General features: G+C 44.3%; 1 long non-coding RNA gene and 1 pseudogene across 1 annotated transcript; one reads left to right on the top strand and one right to left on the bottom strand.

The window, feature by feature from the left end:
• Positions 1–660: 660 nt before the first annotated feature.
• On the bottom strand, positions 661–6,141 carry LOC135574153 (uncharacterized). Its single transcript, XR_010465184.1, has 3 exons — positions 6,073–6,141; positions 1,816–1,897; positions 661–876 (listed from the first exon to the last, which is right to left on the bottom strand). It is a non-coding gene; the product is annotated as an uncharacterized LOC135574153 (long non-coding RNA).
• Positions 6,142–8,997: 2,856 nt separating this feature from the next.
• Positions 8,998–19,923, top strand: part of LOC135574230 (GRB2-associated-binding protein 1-like) — a 109,429-nt pseudogene continuing 98,503 nt past the window's right edge.

Below are 19,923 nucleotides of genomic sequence, written 5' to 3' on the forward strand. Positions count from 1 at the left end.
GTATAGTATATGTATAGTATATGTATATGTATAGTATATGTATAGTATATAGTATATGTATAGTATATGTATATGTATAGTATATGTATAGTATATGTATAGTATATGTATAGTATATGTATATGTATAGTATATGTATAGTATATGTATAGTATATAGTATATGTATAGTATATGTATATGTATAGTATATGTATAGTATATGTATAGTATATGTATAGTATATGTATAGTATATGTATAGTATATGTATATGTATAGTATATGTATATGTATAGTATATGTATAGTATATGTATATGTATAGTATATGTATAGTATATGTATAGTATATGTATATGTATAGTATATGTATAGTATATGTATAGTATATGTATATGTATAGTATATGTATAGTATATGTATATATGTATAGTATATGTATATGTATAGTATATGTATAGTATATGTATATGTATAGTATATATTATATGTATAGTATATGTATATGTATATGTATAGTATATGTATAGTATATGTATAGTATATGTATAGTATATGTATAGTATATGTATAGTATATGTATAGTATATGTATATGTATAGTATATGTATATGTATAGTATATGTATAGTATATGTATAGTATATGCGTGTTTGTGTGTGTCTGTGTAACGTACCAATACTGAACTCCAATGGTGACTGTTTAGCAGGACACACAGCATCAACTACAGTGGTCTCTACAGCGTTATTCCCGGCTGTATCCATGAGTTGTGTCCGGAGGTGTCTGATCCGGTTGGTTAACCCCTCAGAGTTAGCTTCTCTCAGAGCCACCAGCCAGGAGTTCACCTCACCTGAATTCACACACTCTACATACACACCTGGCTCTCCACTGTCAAACCCTACACACAGAGAGAGAAAGAGAGAGAGAGAGAGAGACAGAGACAGAGAGACAAAGAGAGACATAGAGACAGAGAGACAAAGAGAGAGAGACAGAGAGAGAGAGAGAGAGAGAGAGAGAGAGAGAGAGAGAGAGAGAGAGACAGAGAGAGAGACAGAGAGAAAGAGAGAGACAGAGAGAGAGAGAGAGAAACAAAGACACTAACTAATATACACTAATATTAGAATAATCCAAACAGTCTTTCCCTATTCCTCCTCCTCCTCCTCTCTCTCTCCTCTCTCCTCCCTCCTCCTCCTTCCTCTCTCTGGAATCCTGCTCTAGTTCTCCTCCTTCTCATCCCTCCTCCTCCTTCCTCCTCCTCCCTCCTCCTCCCTCTCTCCTCCTCTCTCCTCCCCTCTCCTTCCTCTCTCCTCCTCCTCCCACTCTCTGGAATCCTGCTCTAGTTCTCCTTCTCCTCCCTCCTCCTCCCTCTCTCCTCCCTCTCTCCTCCTCTCTCCTCCCCTCTCCTTCCTCTCTCCTCCTCCTCCCACTCTCTGGAATCCTGCTCTAGTTCTCCTCCTTCTCCTCCCTCCTCCTCCCTCTCTCCTCCTCCTCCTCTCTCCTCCCTCTCTCCTTCCTCTCTCCTCCCTCCTCCCACTCTCTGGAATCCTGCTCTAGTTCTCCTCCCTCCTCCTCCCTCTCTCCTCCTCCTCCTCTCTCCTCCCTCTCTCCTTCCTCTCTCCTTCCTCTCTCCTCCCTCCTCCCACTCTCTGGAATCCTGCTCTAGTTCTCCTCCTTCTCCTCCCTCCTCCTCCTCCTCCTCTCTCCTCCCTCTCTCCTTCCTCTCTCCTCCCTCCTCCCACTCTCTGGAATCCTGCTCTAGTTCTCCTCCTTCTCCCTGAATACCTCCAACTCTCTCTTGCCATCCCGCTCTACGTACTTCTAATGATTGTGTACTTACTAATAAGTAATCCATTGTTGTTGTCTGTGCTCTCCAGAACATGACATCTCTCCAGAACCAGCACCTCCTCTAACGCAGATCTCTGTAGACACACAACACATTACATTATTGCTACTACAGTTGAAGGACAGAGTGTTTTATAAAGTTATAAAACCATACATAGTGGAGGGACCTCTCTCTCTGTCTCTGTCTCTGTCTCTCTTTCTCTCTCTCTCTCTCTCTCTCTCTCTCTCTCTCTCTCTCTCTCTCTCTCTCTCTCTCTCTCTGTCTCTCTCTCTCTCTGTCTCTCTCTCTGTCTCTCTCTCTCTGTCTCTCTCTGTGTCTCTTTCACTCGCTCTCTCTCTCTCTCTGTCTCTCTCTCTGTGTCTCTCTCTCTCTCTCTGTGTCTCTTTCACTCTCTCTCTCAATTCAATTCAATTCAAGGGCTTTATTGGCATGGGAAACATGTGTTAACATTGCCAAAGCAAGAGAGGTAGACAACATACAAAGTGAATATATAAAGTGAAAAACAACTAAAATTAACAGTAAACATTACACATACAGAAGTTTCAAAACAGTAAAGACATTACAAATGTCATATTATCTATATATATACAATGTACAAATAGTTAAAGGACACAAGATAAAATGAATAAGCATAAATATGGGTTGTATTTACAATGGTGTTTGTTCTTCACTGGTTGCCCTTTTCTCGTGGCAACAGGTCACAAATCTTGCTGCTGTGATGGCACACTGTGGAATTTCACCCAGTAGATATGGGAGTTTATCAAAATTGGATTTGTTTTCGAATTCTTTGTGGATCTGTGTAATCTGGGGGAAATATGTCTCTCTAATATGGTCATACATTTGGCAGGAGATTAGGAAGTGCAGCTCAGTTTCCACCTCATTTTGTGGGCAGTGAGCACATAGCCTGTCTTCTCTTGAGAGCCATGTCTGCCTACGGCGGCCTTTCTCAATAGCAAGGCTATGCTCACTGAGTCTGTACATAGTCAAAGCTTTCCTTAATTTTGGGTCAGTCACAGTGGTCAGGTATTCTGCCGCTGTGTACTCTCTGTGTAGGGCCAAATAGCATTCTAGTTTGCTCTGTTTTTTTGTTAATTCTTTCCAATGTGTTAAGTAATTATCTTTTTGTTTTCTCATGATTTGGTTGGGTCTAATTGTGCTGTTGTCCTGGGGCTCTGTAGGGTGTGTTTGTGTTTGTGAACAGAGCCCCAGGACCAGCTTGCTTAGAGGACTCTTCTCCAGGTTCATCTCTCTGTAGGTGATGGCTTTGTTATGGAAGGTTTGGGAATCGCTTCCTTTTAGGTGGTTGTAGAATTTAACGGCTCTTTTCTGGATTTTGATAATTAGTGGGTATCGGCCTAATTCTGCTCTGCATGCATTATTTGGTGTTGTACGTTGTACACGGAGGATATTTTTGCAGAATTCTGCGTGCAGAGTCTCAATTTGGTGTTAGTCCCATTTTGTGAAGTCTTGGTTGGTGAGCGGACCCCAGACCTCACAACAATAAAGGGCAATGGGCTCTATGACTGATTCAAGTATTTTTAGCCAAATCCTAATTGGTATGTTGAAATTTATGTTTCTTTTGATGGCATAGAAGGCCCTTCTTGCCTTGTCTTTCAGATCGTTCACAGCTTTGTGGAAGTTACCTGTGGCGCTGATGTTTAGGCCAAGGTATGTATAGTTTTTTGTGTTCTCTAGGGCAACAGTGTCTAGATGGAATTTGTATTTGTGGTCCTGGTGACTGGACCTTTTTTGGAACACCATTATTTTGGTCTTACTGAGATTTACTGTCAGGGCCCAGGTCTGACAGAATCTGTGCAGAAGATCTAGGTGCTGCTGTAGGCCCTCCTTGGTTGGTGACAGAAGCACCAGATCATCAGCAAACAGCAGACATTTGACTTCGGATTCTAGCAGGGGGAGGCCGGGTGCTGCAGACTTTTCTAGTGCCCGCGCCAATTGTTGATATATGTTGAAGAGGGTGGGGCTTAAGCTGCATCCCTGTCTAACCCCACGACCCTGTGTGAAGAAATGTGTGTGTTTTTGCCAATTTTAACCGCACACTTGTTGTTTGTGTACATGGATTTTATAATGTCGTATGTTTTACCCCCAACACCACTTTCCATCAGTTTGTATAGCAGACCCTCATGCCAGATTGAGTCAAAGGCTTTTTTGAAATCAACAAAGCATGAGAAGACTTTGCCTTTGTTTTGGTTTGTTTGGTTGTCAATTAGGGTGTGCAGGGTGAATACATGGTCTGTTGTACGGTAATTTGGTAAAAAGCCAATTTGACATTTGCTCAGTACATTGTTTTCATTGAGGAAATGTACGAGTCTGCTGTTAATAATAATGCAGAGGATTTTCCCAAGGTTACTGTTGACACATATTCCACGGTAGTTATTGGGGTCAAATTTGTCTCCACTTTTGTGGATTGGGGTGATCAGTCCTTGGTTCCAAATATTGGGGAAGATGCCAGAGCTAAGTATGATGTTAAAGAGTTTTAGTATAGCCAATTGGAATTTGTTGTCTGTATATTTGATCATTTCATTGAGGATACCATCGACACCACAGGCCTTTTTGGGTTGAAGGATCTCTCTCTCTCTCTCTATCTGTCTCTGTCTCTCTCTTTCTCTCTCTTTCTCTCTCTCTCTCTCTCTGTCTCTCTTTCTGTCTCTCTCTCTCTCCCTCTCTCTCTCTCTCTTTCTCTTGCTCTGTTCAAGTAGTTCAAGCTCTGAGAGACTCTGGGTTGAGGTCAGTGATAAAGTAGTCTACAGTACTTCTGCCAAGAGATGAGCTATAGGTGTACCTACCATAGGAGTCCCCTTCGAAGCCTACCATTGACTATGTACATACCCAGGATGTAACAGAGCTATAGGTGTACCTACCATAGGAGTCCCCTCGAAGCCTACCATTGACTATGTACATACCCAGGATGTAACAGAGCTATAGGTGTACCTACCATAGGAGTCTCCTCGAAGCCTACCATTGACTATGTACAGACCCAGCGTGCGACAGAGCTGGGGGGCATATGGGGGAGGGAATGCTGTCACCTCCAGGTAGATGTTTGTCCCCCTGTGTTCTGAGGTTGTCAGGTTCTTGTCCAGTTCTGGCATTTAGGTCACCACAGACTAGTACATGTTGAGATAATTTCCTTATTAATTTCTAGCCTGTTTTGACTAATTTAATAGAGTGAGTTAGGTCTGCTCTATATCAAATGAGCATACCCCCTGAGTCTCCTCTCTATGTCACACCTGGTAGTTTAGTGGATGGGACTACCAGCTCTCTGTAACCTAGAGGGCAACCAGTGGGTCCATCTCCTCTATACCACCCACCTGGTAGTGTGGTGGATGGGACTACCAGCTCTCTGTAACCTAGAGGGCAACCAGTGGGTCCATCTCCTCTATACCACCCACCTGGTAGTGTGGTGGATGGGACTACCAGCTCTCTGTAACCTAGAGGGCAACCAGTGGGTCCATCTCCCTCTATACCACCCACCTGGTAGTGTGGTGGATGGGACTACCAGCTCTCTGTAACCTAGAGGACAACCAGTGCGTCCATCTCCTCTATACCACCCACCTGGTAGTGTGGTGGATGGGACTACCAGCTCTCTGTAACCTAGAGGACAACCAGTGGGTCCATCTCCTCTATACCACCCACCTGGTAGTGTGGTGGATGGGACTACCAGCTCTCTGTAACCTAGAGGGCAACCAGTGGGTCCATCTCCTCTATACCACCCACCTGGTAGTGTGGTGGATGGGACTACCAGCTCTCTGTAACCTAGAGGACAACCAGTGCGTCCATCTCCTCTATACCACCCACCTGGTAGTGTGGTGGATGGGACTACCAGCTCTCTGTAACCTAGAGGACAACCAGTGGGTCCATCTCCTCTATACCACCCACCTGGTAGTGTGGTGGATGGGACTAACAGCTCTCTGTAACCTAGAGGGCAACCAGTGGGTCCATCTCCTCTATACCACCCACCTGGTAGTGTGGTGGATGGGACTACCAGCTCTCTGTAACCTAGAGGACAACCAGTGGGTCCATCTCCTCTATACCACCCACCTGGTAGTGTGGTGGATGGGACTAACAGCTCTCTGTAACCTAGAGGACAACCAGTGGGTCTGTCTCCTCTATACCATGTAGGATGACAATGTCTGTATTTCAAATGTTCTTTGATGAAGTCTGGGTTTCTGCGCTTTAGGCCAAAAGGGCAGATGACCTCAGACCTTGGATATACGGGGTATGTCTCTCTCTCACCTGTTGAGGTTTCTTCATGATGAAGAGGAGGTTTCCTCTCAAACGACACCATCTCTCACACATGCCTGAGAGAGAGAGAGAGAGAGAGAGAGAGAGAGAGACAGAGACAGACAGAGAGAGAGAGAGTGTACCTGCTTTTGTGTGTTTGAGTATATTTGTGAGTGTGTGCAGCGTGCGTGTGTGTCTGTGTGTGCACGTGAGTGTGTGCAGCGTGCGTGTGTGTCTGTGTGTGCACGTGAGTGTGTGTAGCACTCACCCTGTGGTCTCCCCTGTCCCTCCCGCCCCACCCTCAGTCTCCCCTCTCCGTCGAAGCTGCTAGCAGGGCCCTTAGACAGGGAGGTTAGGTGGTGAGAATTCACCTTCATCCTTCTTCTCCTCCTCTTCCTCTCTGCTTCATCACATTACAGAGCTATTCACACCTGGTTTTTACCTGTAAACACACACACAGTCACACATCCTTTGTAGATCACACTGACAGCGTCGTTTGCGTTTTGGTACATCAGAGTTACATTAGTTTCCAATGGAAAACGCTGCGTTTGCCCTGCAGCATTGCGTTGCAGTGCGTTCTACGTGGCGCGTCCGTTGGATTTATCGGAACGTGTGCGTCAAACTGTAGACGGGTTTGACAGAACTGGGAGCGGAAAGGTGAATGTTGAACTTTTGTTGCAGACATACAGATGATGATGTGTACTATTTCGCGCAATCTGATGCTGTCGGTGGGTTCGAAGCGTAACGGTGTAATTAAAATTGCCACCTACTTTTTGTCTAATACACTCAGTGATAAAGGTATGGGATTCTGGGTAATCCACAGCAGATTTATAGACAATTGCTGAGTGGGTAAATTGGAAATTGAACTGTTCCGGGATAGAAATGTATAAAGTTACGTCATAAAATCCACTTTTTACGTTGTAAATGAGCAATTTAAGTTTATCAGAAACTACTATTGTTGGGTTGTCGTTAAATAAAGCCTCTCTTTATATGTTATTTGCTGAATCTCAGTTTTCCAACGTGGGTATTATGCTAAAGTTTCAAATTGTTAGCTAACTCAAAAATGCATCTTCTTTAAGGAGTCATATTTATATCCGTTCACTACTCATCATTCATCCATACTGTGTGTGTGTGTGTACCACGATTGCAGGTAATTTATGACAAATGTATAAAGTATATGTTTTATAAATTTATGAGCACCAATTATAGTATAATCCTGGTTTTGTTTGTTTAGTAAAATATGTGGTACATTCTAGCTGTTGTATATGTATTCGCCACCAGAGGGTGACATTGAGTCATTTTCCAGTTTTAATTTGAAAATGTTTGAATACTAAAATAGATTATAGTTTATTCTGATGTTGTGAATATGAGATGACACATGGAAACAATATATTTGTATTATAGTAAATGAGGATTTATTAGAAATAGTTAAATCCACTATACGATCACAAATACTTTGATAGACATTTCAACTGTTTTTTTGTTAGTCTATTATTAGGGCAGATGTATGGAGAATTGCTGTGAGAGTGCTATTCATATCCCGTCGACTACTCATCATTCATCCATACTGTGTGTGTGTGTGTCCCACGATTGCAGCTTTGGAAATAAAATAACTATCCCATCCATATAGCTCCTTCCTGTGTTGACTCACTGACCTTCCTGGCCACATAAAGGCTCAGTACGAGTCCCTCTCTAGTTAATAATACAACGGCGCCCCCTGTTGGTCAACAACAAGCATGTTCGAGCTGAAAGTCTTATCTAACCAGTGTAGTAGCTGATAGCTCAAATGTGGAATCGTGAAACCAGGAAGCTACCTATGTTATATTTGCCTCCTCAACTCACTTATTAACATGTAAAGTTGTTGAACATGAGGCAACATTTCAAATCCGATCTGGAATTTATGGGACATTAACATACAGGACACAACATGTAGTTGGGGGGGGGGGGGATTATATTTTCATTAATTAACTAACATCCGTTATTCTTGAACTCATAACCATTCCCGAATACTTTAAAAAAACATTTTAGATATCGCTCGTTGTGGAAACTTACCCAACGAAATCCTGGAGAGAAAAAAAAATGCAACATTCCCGACTTTCAGTTTGAACGGAAAGTTGAAGCTCCGCGGGACAGACTGACAGTCCCGTGATTGTCAGTCGCCGACCAGGAGGTGTCGCGCGGGACAACCTTTGTAGTTTGGACCCGTTCTTTTATCAATCACACATCATTCTTCCTCCCGACATTACTTTAGGGAACTTTATTGCTTCAAGGAAAGTCGGAGGGTAGAAAGGACAGGTGTAGAGGACAAGTGTAGAGGACAGGTGTAGAGGACAGGTGTAGAGGACAAGTGAGCTGAGAATATAACATAATATAATAGAAAATAACAATAGAATTAAACAGACACTATAGAACATAGGAATAGAATAGAAACAAGATTATTAAAGCTAATTATGTAACCAAATACAGTAGGTTAGGCTACAAATCCCATAGCTCCACCTCTCGGGGTTCCTTGAAAGGAGGTTGGACCTAAAGAGGCCCATATCGCCGAGAAGACTGGTTTAGAGCGGGAATAACACCCCAGCTGAGTTACTTCTCTCTCTCTCTCTCTCTGTCTCTCTCTCTCTCTCTCTCTCAATTTCAGTTTCAATTCAATGGGGCTTTATTAACATGGGAAACATATGTTAACATTGCCAAGGCAAGTGAAATACATAATAAACAAAAGTGAAGTAAACAAATGAACAGTAAACATTACACTCACAGAAGTTCCAAAAGAATACAGACATTTCAAATGTCATATTATGTCTATATACAGTGTTGTAATGATGTACAAATAGTTAAAGTACAAAAGGGAAAATAAATAAACATTAATATGGCTTGTATTTACAATGGTGTTTGTTCTTCAATGTTTCCCCTTTTCTTGTGGCAACAGGTCACAAATCTTGCTGCTGTGATGGAACACTGTGGTATTTCACCCAGTAGATATGGGAGTTTATCAACATTGGATTTGTTTTCGAATTCTTTGTTTCGTCTGTCTCTCACTCCTTGCTGCTGAGCCAGAGGGAGGTGCGAGAGAACGAGTTCAACTAGAGGAAGGTGGAAAGGAAACGTGAAACGCCTTGACAACAATCTCTTCAGTTTGCGTGATTATATTGGAGAGAACGTACACTGTTGAACAACGATAGGTAATTCCCCCTCAACTACTTTTCTTTAAGGATTTACTTTGATACGCCTGCCTTGTCTTTTCTTTAAGGATTTACTTTGATACGCCTGCCTTGTCCCTTCCACTTTCTCAGAGGCTGAAACCACTGAACAAGATCCGAAAGGAACGTCACGCTGGCGGAAAGAAAAACACTCTTCGCAGATTTCTGTGGCGAAAAGTGGATTGTTCAGTTGTTTTTAGGATATTTATGACTTCCGAGGGAAGTTTAAAAATAAATGTAATAAACCTATTGGAGCATTGCACCAGAAAGACGCTGTAATTTTTGACAACTGCCCAACCTGCCGTGTGAGTTTTACTATGGATGGAATGTCGTGACCAAAACATCGGAATCTGAAGCAACTCCAAAGGAATCGTGTCTGGATCCAGTCGATCTTATTAACTCTCAATAGCCTATAGACTTATCGATCGGATCCTGCGGTTTGGTTTGAATATCGGATCAATATAAGTTATATTGCGTATTCACTGAGGATGAGCGGGGGAGCGGACGTGGTGTGCGCCGGCTGGCTGAGGAAGTCACCGCCGGAGAAGAAGTTACGGCGCTATGTAAGTATTGCGCGTATAAAGCATTTGAATATTTATAACAGTTTACATTCTAGCATTTTTTTTATTTAGCCTTTATTTAACTAGGCAAGTCAGTTAAGAACAAATTTCTATTTACAATGATGGCCTACCAAAAGGCAAAAAGGCCTCCTTCAGGACGGGAGCTGGGATAAAACAATGACTAAAATATATATATATATATATATATATATATATATAGGACAAATCACACATCACGAAAAGAGAGACAACACTACATAAATAGAGACCTAAGACGAGAACATAGCAAGGCAGCAACACATGACAACAACATGGCAGCAACACAACATGGCAGCAGCACAACACATGGTACAAACATTATTGGGCACAGACAACAGCACAAAGGGCAAGAAGGTAGAGACAACAATACATCAGGCAAAGCAGCCACAACTGTCAGTAAGAGTGTCCATGATTGAGTATTTGAATGAAGAGATTGAGATAAAACTGTCCAGTTTGAGTGTTTGTTGCAGCTGGTTCCAGTCACTAGCTGCAGCAAACTGAAAAGATGAGCGACCCAGGGATGTGTGTGCGTTGGGGACCTTTAACAGAATGTGACTTGCAGAACAGGTGTTGTATGTGGAGGATGAGGGCTGCAGTAGATATCTCAGATAGAGGGTTCTAATTCATCTATAGAATATTAAACACTTGGGTAAAGTAAATAGTGATAGTTAATTAACCCCCCAAAATGTTGAACATTAGTGAGTAAGGTAGGCCTTATTATATTTGTTTCTTCAACTCAATACTACAGTGGTCTCCTGACTCCTCACACCTGGTCTCCTGACTCCTCACACCTGGTCTCTTGACTCCTTACACCTGGTCTCCTGACTCCTCACACCTGGTCTCTTGACTCCTTACACCTGGTCTCACACCTGGTCTCCTGACTCCTCACACCTGGTCTCACACCTGGTCTCCTGACCCCTTACACCTGGTCTCCTGACCCCTTACACCTGGTCTCCTGACTCCTCACACCTGGTCTCTTGACTCCTCACACCTGGTCTCTTGACTCCTTACACCTGGTCTCCTGACTCCTTACACCTGGTCTCCTGACTCCTTACACCTGGTCTCCTGACTCCTTACACCTGGTCTCCCGACTCCTTACACCTGGTCTCCCGACTCCTTACACCTGGTCTCCCGACTCCTTACACCTGGTCTCCTGACCCCTTACACCTGGTCTCCTGACCCCTTACACCTGGTCTCCTGACTCCTTACACCTGGTCTCACACCTGGTCTCCTGACTCCTCACACCTGGTCGCCTGACTTCTTACACCTGGTCTCCTCACTCCTTACACCTGGAATCCCCACTCCTCACACCTGGTCTCCTCACACCTGGTCTCCTCATTCCTCACAGCTGGTCTCCTCACACCTGGTCTCCTCACTCCTTACACCTGGAATCCCCACTCCTCACACCTGGTCTCCTCACACCTGGTCTTCTGACTCCTTACACCTGGTCTCACACCTGGAATCCTCACTTCTCACACCTGGTCTCCTCACACCTGGTCTCACACCTGGTCTCCTCATTCCTCACACCTGGTCTCCTCACCCCTTACATCATATCTCTATATAACAGGGTCTGAGCCATATCTCTATATAACAGGGTCTGAGCCGTATCTCTACATAACAGGGTCTGAGCCATATCTCTATATAACAGGGTCTGAGCCATATCTCTCTATTACAGGGTCTGAGCCATATCTCTATATAACAGGGTCTGAGCCATATCTCTATATAACAGGGTCTGAGCCATATCTCTATATAACAGGGTCTGAGCCATATCTCTATATAACAGGGTCTGAGCCGTATCTCTACATAACAGGGTCTGAGCCATATCTCTGTATAACAGGGTCTGAGCCATATCTCTGTATAACAGGGTCTGAGCCATATCTCTGTATAACAGGGTCTGAGCCATATCTCTATATAACAGGGTCTGAGCCATATCTCTATATAACAGGGTCTGAGCCATATCTCTGTATAACAGGGTCTGAGCCATATCTCTATTTTTCTTTACTTAACTAGCCAAGTCAGTTTAGAACAAATTCTTATTTTCAATGACGGCCTAGGAACAGTGGGTTAAGTGCCTTCTTCAGGGGCAGAACAGCAGATTTTTACCTTGTCAGCTCAGGGATTCAATCTTGAAACCTTTCGGTTATTAGTCCACCGCTCTAGCCACTTGGCTACGTGCCACCCATATATATCAGGGTCTGAGCCGTGTCTCTATATATCAGGGTCTGAGCCGTGTCTCTATATAGCAGGGTCTGTGCCAAATAAAATCAAATTGTATTGGTCACATACACATAGTTAACAGATGTTAATGCGAGTGTAGCGAAATGCTTGTGTTTCTAGTTCCAACTATGCAGTAATATCTATCAAATAATCATAGCAAATTCACAACAACTACCATATACACACAAGTGTAAAGGAATGAATAAGAATATGTACATATAAATATATAGATGAGCGATGGCCGAACGGCAAGATGCAGTAGATGGAATAGAATACAGTATGTACATATGAGATGAGTAATGTAGGATATGTAAACATTATTTAAAGTGACTAGTGATACATATATTATGTCCATTTATCTAAGTGGCCAGAGATTTGAGTCAGTATGTTGGCAGAAGCCTCTCTATGTTAGTGGTGGCTGATGGCCTTGAGATAGAAGCTGTTTTTCAGTCTCTCGGTCCCAGCTTTGATGCACCTGTACTGACCTCGCCTTCTGGATGATAGCGGGGTGAACAGGCAGTGGCTCGGGTGGTTGTTGTCCTTGATGATCTTTATGGCCTTCCTGTGACATCAGGTGGTGTAGGTATCCTGGATGGCAGGTAGTTTGCCCCCGGTGATGCGTTGTGCAGACCTCACTACCCTCTGGAGAGCCTTGCAGTTGTGGACGGTGCAGTTGCCGTACCAGGGGGTAAGGTTTGTCAGGGTTTTGGGTGACAAGACACATTTCTTCAGCATCCTGAGGTTGTCTGTGTGGGTGGACCATTTCAGTTTGTCTATGATGTGAACACCGAGGAACTTTAAACTTTCCACCTTCTCCATTACTGTCCCGTCGATGTGGATAGGGGGGGTGTTCCCTCTGCTGTTTCCTGAAGTCCACGATCATACCCTTTGTTGACGTTGAGTGAGAGTTTATTTTCCTGACACCACACTCCGAGCGCCCTCACCTCCTCCCTGTAGGCCGTCTCGTCGTTGTTGGTAATCAGGCCTAATAAATCTACCACTGTAGTGTCGTCTGCAAACTTGATGATGGAGTTGGAAGCGTGCTTGGTTACGCAGTCATAGGTGAACAGGGAGCACAGGAGAGGGCTGAGAACGCACCCTTGTGGGGCCCCAGTGTTGAGGATCAGCATGGTGGAGATGTTGTTTCCTACCTTCACCACCAGGGGGCGGCATGTCAGAAAGTCAGGGACCCAGTTGCACGGGGTGGGGTTGAGACCCAGGGTCTCGAGCTTAATGACGAGTTTGGAGGGTACTATGGTGTTAAATGCCGAGTTGTAATCGATGAACAGCATTCTCACACAGGTATTCCTCTTGTCCAGATGGGTTAGGGCAGTGTGGTTGCGATTGGTTGGGTGGAGGTGATATGGTCCTTGACTAGTATCTCAAAGCACTTCATAATGACGGAAGTGAGTGAGTGGGGTGGCAGCGTAGCCTAGTGGTTAGAGCGTTGGACTAGTAACCGGAAGGTTGTGAGTTCAAACCCCCGAGCTGACAAGGTACAAATCTGTCGTTCTGCCCCTGAACAAGGCAGTTAACCCACTGTTCCCAGGCCGTCATTGAAAATAAGAATGTGTTCTTAACTGACTTGCCTGGTTAATTAAAGTAAAAAATAAATTTAGCTCAGTTATTATGGTGTTGAATGCTGAGTCAATGAACAGCATTCTTACAGGTACAGTTGAAGTCAGAACTTTACATACACCTCATTTAAACTCAGTTTTTCACAATTCCTGACATTTTATCCTAGTTAACATTCCCTGTCTTAGGTTACATTTTCTATAGGATTGAGGTCAGGGCTTTGTGATGGCCACTCCAATACATTGACTTTGTTGTCCTTAAGCCATTTTGCCACAACTTTGGAAGTATGCTTGGAGTCATTGTCCATTTGGAAGACCCATTTGTGACCAAGCTGTAACTTCCTGACTGATGTGATGAGATGTTGCTTCAATATATCCACATAATTTTCCACTTTTTAGGGAGTGGGTTCCGCTGTCAGCGGAAATTTCAAGAGCGCCACGTTTTTGATAAAAAATCAAACTTACATTAAAACACACATACAATGTATTTAAAGCTACACTCGTTGTGAATCTAGCCACCGAGTCAGATTTGTAAAATGCTTTTCGGCGAGAAGCTATTATCTGATAGCATGCACCCCCAAAGTACTGTAACGTCATCTAAAACGACAGATCTTGCGGTAGCCGGCGCTACCCAAAACGCAGAAATAAAATATAAAACATTCATTACCTTTGATGAGCTTCTTTCTTGGCACTCCTATATATCCCATAAACATCACAATTGGGTCTTTTTCCCGATTAAATCCGTCATTGTATAGCCAAAATGTCATTTTCTGAAGACCGGTCTGATCTAGGAATATTCCCTTTTACAAGACGCAACGTCACTTTTTAAAATGCCAAAAGTTGCCTATATACTTTTACAAAACACTTTAAACTACTTTTCTAAACCAACTTTAGGTATTAATAAACGTTAATAATCTATACAATTCATCACGGGACGATCTGTATTCGATAGCAGCTAGTCTTGAAATCATCGGCCATCTTTTCCATTTTAATAACATCCTGTTGATGTTATCATTTGCATATACTATATTCCTGGCATGAGTAGCAGGACTTTGAAATGTTGCGCGATTTTTAACAAAAAGCTGCGAAAATTCGCATGATCCTTAATTAAGCCATTTTGACACAACTTTGGAAGTATGCTTGGGGTCATTATCCATTTGTCCATTTGGAAGACCCATTTGCAACCAAGCTTTAACTTCCTGACTGATGTCTTGAGATGTTTCTTCAATGTATCCACATTAATTTCCTGCCTCATGATGCCATCTATTTTGTGAAGTGCTCCAGCCCCTCCTGCAGCAAAGCACCCCCACAACATGATGCTGCCACCCCCATGCTTCACGGTTGGGATGGTGTTCTTCGGCTTGCAAGCATCCCCCTTTTTCCTCCAAACATAACGATGGTCATTATGGCAAAACAGTTATATTTGTTATTTTTGTTTCATCAGACCAGAGGACATTTCTCCAAAGAGTACGATCTTTGTCCCCATGTGCAGTTGCAAACCGTAGTCTGGCTTTTTTATGGCGGTTTTGGAGCAGTGGCTTCTTCCTTGCTGAGCGGCCTTTCAGGTTATGTCGATATAGGACTCATTTTACTGTGGATATAGATACTTTTGTACCTGTTTCCTCCAGCATCTTCACAAGGTCCTTTGCTGTTGTTCTGGGATTGATTTGCACTTTTCACACCAAAGTACGTTCATCTCTAGGAGACAGAACGCATCTCCTTCCTGAGCGGCATGACAGCTGCGTGGTCACATGGTGTTTATTCTTGTTTATATATGGTGTTTGTACTTGCATACTATTGTTTGTACAGATGAACGTGGTACCTTCAGGCATTTGTAAATAGCTGAGTTTGAAGGTAGGCCTTGAAATACATCCACAGGTAAACCTCCAATTGACTCAAATGATGTCAATTAGCCTATCAGAAGCTTCTAAAGCCATAACATAATTTTCTGGAATTTTCCAAGATGTTTAAAGGCACAGTCAACTTAGTGTATGTAAACTTCTGACCTACTGGAATTGTGATACAGTGAATTATAAGTGAAATAATCTGTCTGTTAACAATTGTTGTAAAAATGACCTGTGTCATGCACGAAGTAGATGTCCTAACTGACTTGCCAAAACGATAGTTTGTTAACAATACATTTGTGGAGTGGTTGAAAAATGAGTTTTAATGACTCCAACCTAAGTGTATGTAAACTTCAGACATCAACTGTATACAGTTTAAAGGAATAAAAATGAATGAAATGTGCTGTCTTAGTGCAGTCAGACAATATTTATGTCTTGGCGGCTATCAGAGACTCACTTGGACTCTTCTTTTGAAGAAGCTGAGATCTCTATACATGATCTCTATACATGATCTCTATACATGATCTCTATACATGATCTCTATACATGGATACAAAATGTTCAGGAGGGACAGAAATAGATCTGGAGGGAGTTGCAGTTTACATCCAGGATCATAGTCCAGCTAAACAACGTCAGGACTTAATGTTGACTGGATTAGAGACACTGTGGGTACAGCTGCTATAGGCTCTATGGGTACAGCTGCTATAGTCTCTATGGGTACAGCTGCTATAGTCTCTATGGGTACAGCTGCTATAGTCTCTATGGGTACAGCTGCTATAGTCTCTATGGGTACAGCTGCTATAGTCTCTATGGGTACAGCTGTTATAGTCTCTATGGGTACAGCTGCTATAGGCTCTATGGGTACAGCTGCTATAGGCTCTATGGGTACAGCTGCTATAGGCTCTATGGGTACAGCTGCTATAGGCTCTATGGGTACAGCTGCTATAGGCTCTATGGGTACAGCTGCTATAGGCTCTATGGGTACAGCTGCTATAGGCTCTATGGGTACAGCTGCTATAGGCTCTATGGGTACAGCATATACCTAAGGGTATGTAAACGTCTGACTTCAACTGTATTCCTCTTGTCCAGATGGGATGATGACGAGTTTGGAGGGCACTATGGTGATACCATGCCGAGTTGTAGTCGATGAACATCATTCTCACATAGGTATTCCTCTTGTCCAGATGGGTGAGGGCAGTGTGCAGTGTGATGGCGATTACATCGTCAGTGGAACTATTGGGACGGTAAACAGATTGGAGTGGGTCTAGAGTGTCAGGTAGGTGGAGGTGCTATGCTCCTAGTCTCTCCAAGCACTTCATGATGAAGTGAGGGCCACGGGGCGATAGTCATTTAGTTCAGCTTTTCATTTTTGCAACAATGCTGCCAATAATGTAGGATATGTAAACATTATTTAAAGTGACTAGTGATACCTATATTAAGTCCATTTATCTAAGTGGCCAGAGATTTGAGTCTGTATGTTGGCAGCAGTCTCTCTGTGTTAGTGATGGCTGTTTAACAGTCTGATGGCCTTGAGATAGAAGCTGTTTTTCAGTCTCTCGGTCCCTGCTTTGATGCACCTGTACTGACCTCGCCTTCTGGATGATAGTGGGGTGAACAGGCAGTGGCTCGGGTGGTTGTTGTCCTTGATGATCTTTATGGCCTTCCTGTGACATCAGGTGGTGTAGATATCCTGGATGGCAGGTAGTTTGCCCCCGGTGATGCGTTGTGCAGACCTCACTACCCTCTGGAGAGCCTTGCGGTTGTGGGCGGTGCAGTTGCCGTACCAGGGGGTAAGGTTTGTCAGGGTTTTGGGTGACAAGACAAATTTCTTCAGCCTCCTGAGGTTGTCTGTGTAGGTGGACCATTTCAGTTTGTCTATGATGTGAACACCGAGGAACTTTAAACTTTCCACCTTCTCTACTACTGTCCCGTCGATGTGGATAGGGGGCTGCTCCCTCTGCTGTTTCCTGAAGTCCACAATCATCTCCTTAGTTTTGTTGACGTTGAGTGAGAGGTTATTTTCCTGACACCACACTCCGAGGGCCCTCACCTCCTCCCTGTAGGCCGTCTCATCGTTGTTGGTAATCAAGCCTACCACTGTTGTGTCGTCTGCAAAGTTGATGATGGAGTTGGAAGCGTGGCCACGCAGTCATAGTTGAACAGGGAGCACAGGAGAGGGCTGAGAACGCACACTTGTGGGGCCCCAGTGTTGAGGATCAGCATGGTGGAGATGTTGTTTCTTACCTTCACCACCAGGGGGCCGGCACGTCAGGGACCCAGTTGCACGGGGTGGGGTTGAGACCCAGGGTCTCGAGCTTGATGACGAGTTTGGAGGGTACTATGGTGTTAAATGCTGAGTTGTAATCGATGAACAGCATTCTTACATAGGTATTCCTCTTGTCCAGATTGGTTAGGGTACGGGCGTTTCCTGTTTTAGTTTTTTCTATGTGTGTGTGTGTGTGTGTGTGTGTGTGTGTGTGTGCGTGTGTGTGCAGGAGGGGCATTGCAAACCAGACGGATAACCAGGGTCACACTCCAACACTGATCCTTTACAAATGAAGCATTTGTGTTTAGTGAGTCCTCCAGATCAGAGGCAGCAGGGACGACCAGGGATGTTCTCTGTTTAGTGAGTCCTCCAGATCAGAGGCAGTAGGGACGACCAGGGATGTTCTCTGTTTAGTGAGTCCTCCAGATCAGAGAGGCTCTGTAGAGATTCCTCCAGACCAGTAGGGATGTTCTCTGTTTAGTGAGTCCTCCAGATCAGAGGCAGTAGGGATGACCAGGGATGTTCTCTGGTTAGTGAGTCCTCCAGATCAGAGGCAGTAGGGATGACCAGGGATGTTCTCTGTTTAGTGAGTCCTCCAGATCAGAGGCAGGGATAGGGAGATCCCAGAGGCAGTAGCGACCAGGGATGTTCTCTGGTTAGTGAGTCCTCCAGATCAGAGGCAGTAGGGACGACCAGGGATGTTCTCTGTTTAGTGAGTCCTCCAGATCAGAGGCAGAAGGGACGACCAGGGATGTTCTCTGGTTAGTGAGTCCTCCAGATCAGAGGCAGTAGGGATGACCAGGGATGTTCTCTGTTTAGTGAGTCCTCCAGATCAGAGGCAGAAGGGACGACCAGGGATGTTCTCTGTTTAGTGATTCCTCCAGATCAGAGGCAGTAGGGATGGGATGTTCTCTGTTTAGTGAGTCCTCCAGATCAGAGGCAGTAGGGATGACCAGGGATGTTCTCTGTTTAGTGAGTCCTCAGAGGCAGAGGGATCAGGGATGTTCTCTGTTTAGTGAGTCCTCCAGATCAGAGGCAGTAGGGATGACCAGGGATGTTCTCTGTTTAGTGAGTCCTCCAGATCAGGGCAGTAGGGATGACCAGGGATGTTCTCTGTTTAGTGATTCCTCCAGATCCAGGGATGTTCTCTGTTTAGTGATTCCTCCAGATCAGAGGCAGTAGGGATGACCAGGGATGTTCTCTGGTTAGTGAGTCCTCCAGATCAGAGGCAGTAGGGATGACCAGGGATGTTCTCTGGTTAGTGAGTCCTCCAGATCAGAGGCAGTAGGGATGTTCTCTGTTTAGTGATTCCTCCAGATCAGACAGTAGGGATGTTCTCTGGTTAGTGAGTCCTCCAGATCAGAGGCAGTAGGGACGACCAGGGATGTTCTCTGTTTAGTGAGTCCTCCAGATCAGAGGCAGAAGGGACGACCAGGGATGTTCTCTGTTTAGTGAGTCCTCCAGATCAGAGGCAGTAGGGATGACCAGGGATGTTCTCTGTTTAGTGAGTCCTCCAGATCAGAGGCAGTAGGGATGACCAGGGATGTTCTCTGTTTAGTGAGTCCTCCAGATCAGAGGCAGTAGGGACTACCAGGGATGTTCTCTGTTTAGTGAGTCCTCCAGATCAGGGCAGTAGGGATGACCAGGGATGTTCTCTGTTTAGTGATTCCTCCAGATCAGAGGCAGTAGGGATGTTCTCTGTTTAGTGATTCCTCCAGATCAGAGGCAGTAGGGATGACCAGGGGTGTTCTCTGTTTAGTGAGTCCTCCAGATCAGAGGCAGTAGGGATGACCAGGGATGTTCTCTGTTTAGTGATTCCTCCAGATCAGAGGCAGTAGGGATGTTCTCTGTTTAGTGATTCCTCCAGATCAGAGGCAGTAGGGATGTTCTCTGTTTAGTGATTCCTCCAGATCAGAGGCAGTAGGGATGACCAGGGGTGTTCTCTGTTTAGTGAGTCCTCCAGATCAGAGGCAGTAGGGATGACCAGGGATGTTCTCTGTTTAGTGAGTCCTCCAGATCAGAGGCAGCAGGGACGACCAGGGGTGTTCTCTGTTTAGTGAGTCCTCCAGATCAGAGGCAGTAGGGACGACCAGGGATGTTCTCTGTTTAGTGAGTCCTCCAGATCAGAGGCAGTAGGGACGACCAGGGATGTTCTCTGTTTAG

This window comes from Oncorhynchus nerka, linkage group LG12 (assembly GCF_034236695.1).
Source record: "Oncorhynchus nerka isolate Pitt River linkage group LG12, Oner_Uvic_2.0, whole genome shotgun sequence".
Taxonomy (NCBI): domain Eukaryota; kingdom Metazoa; phylum Chordata; class Actinopteri; order Salmoniformes; family Salmonidae; genus Oncorhynchus; species Oncorhynchus nerka.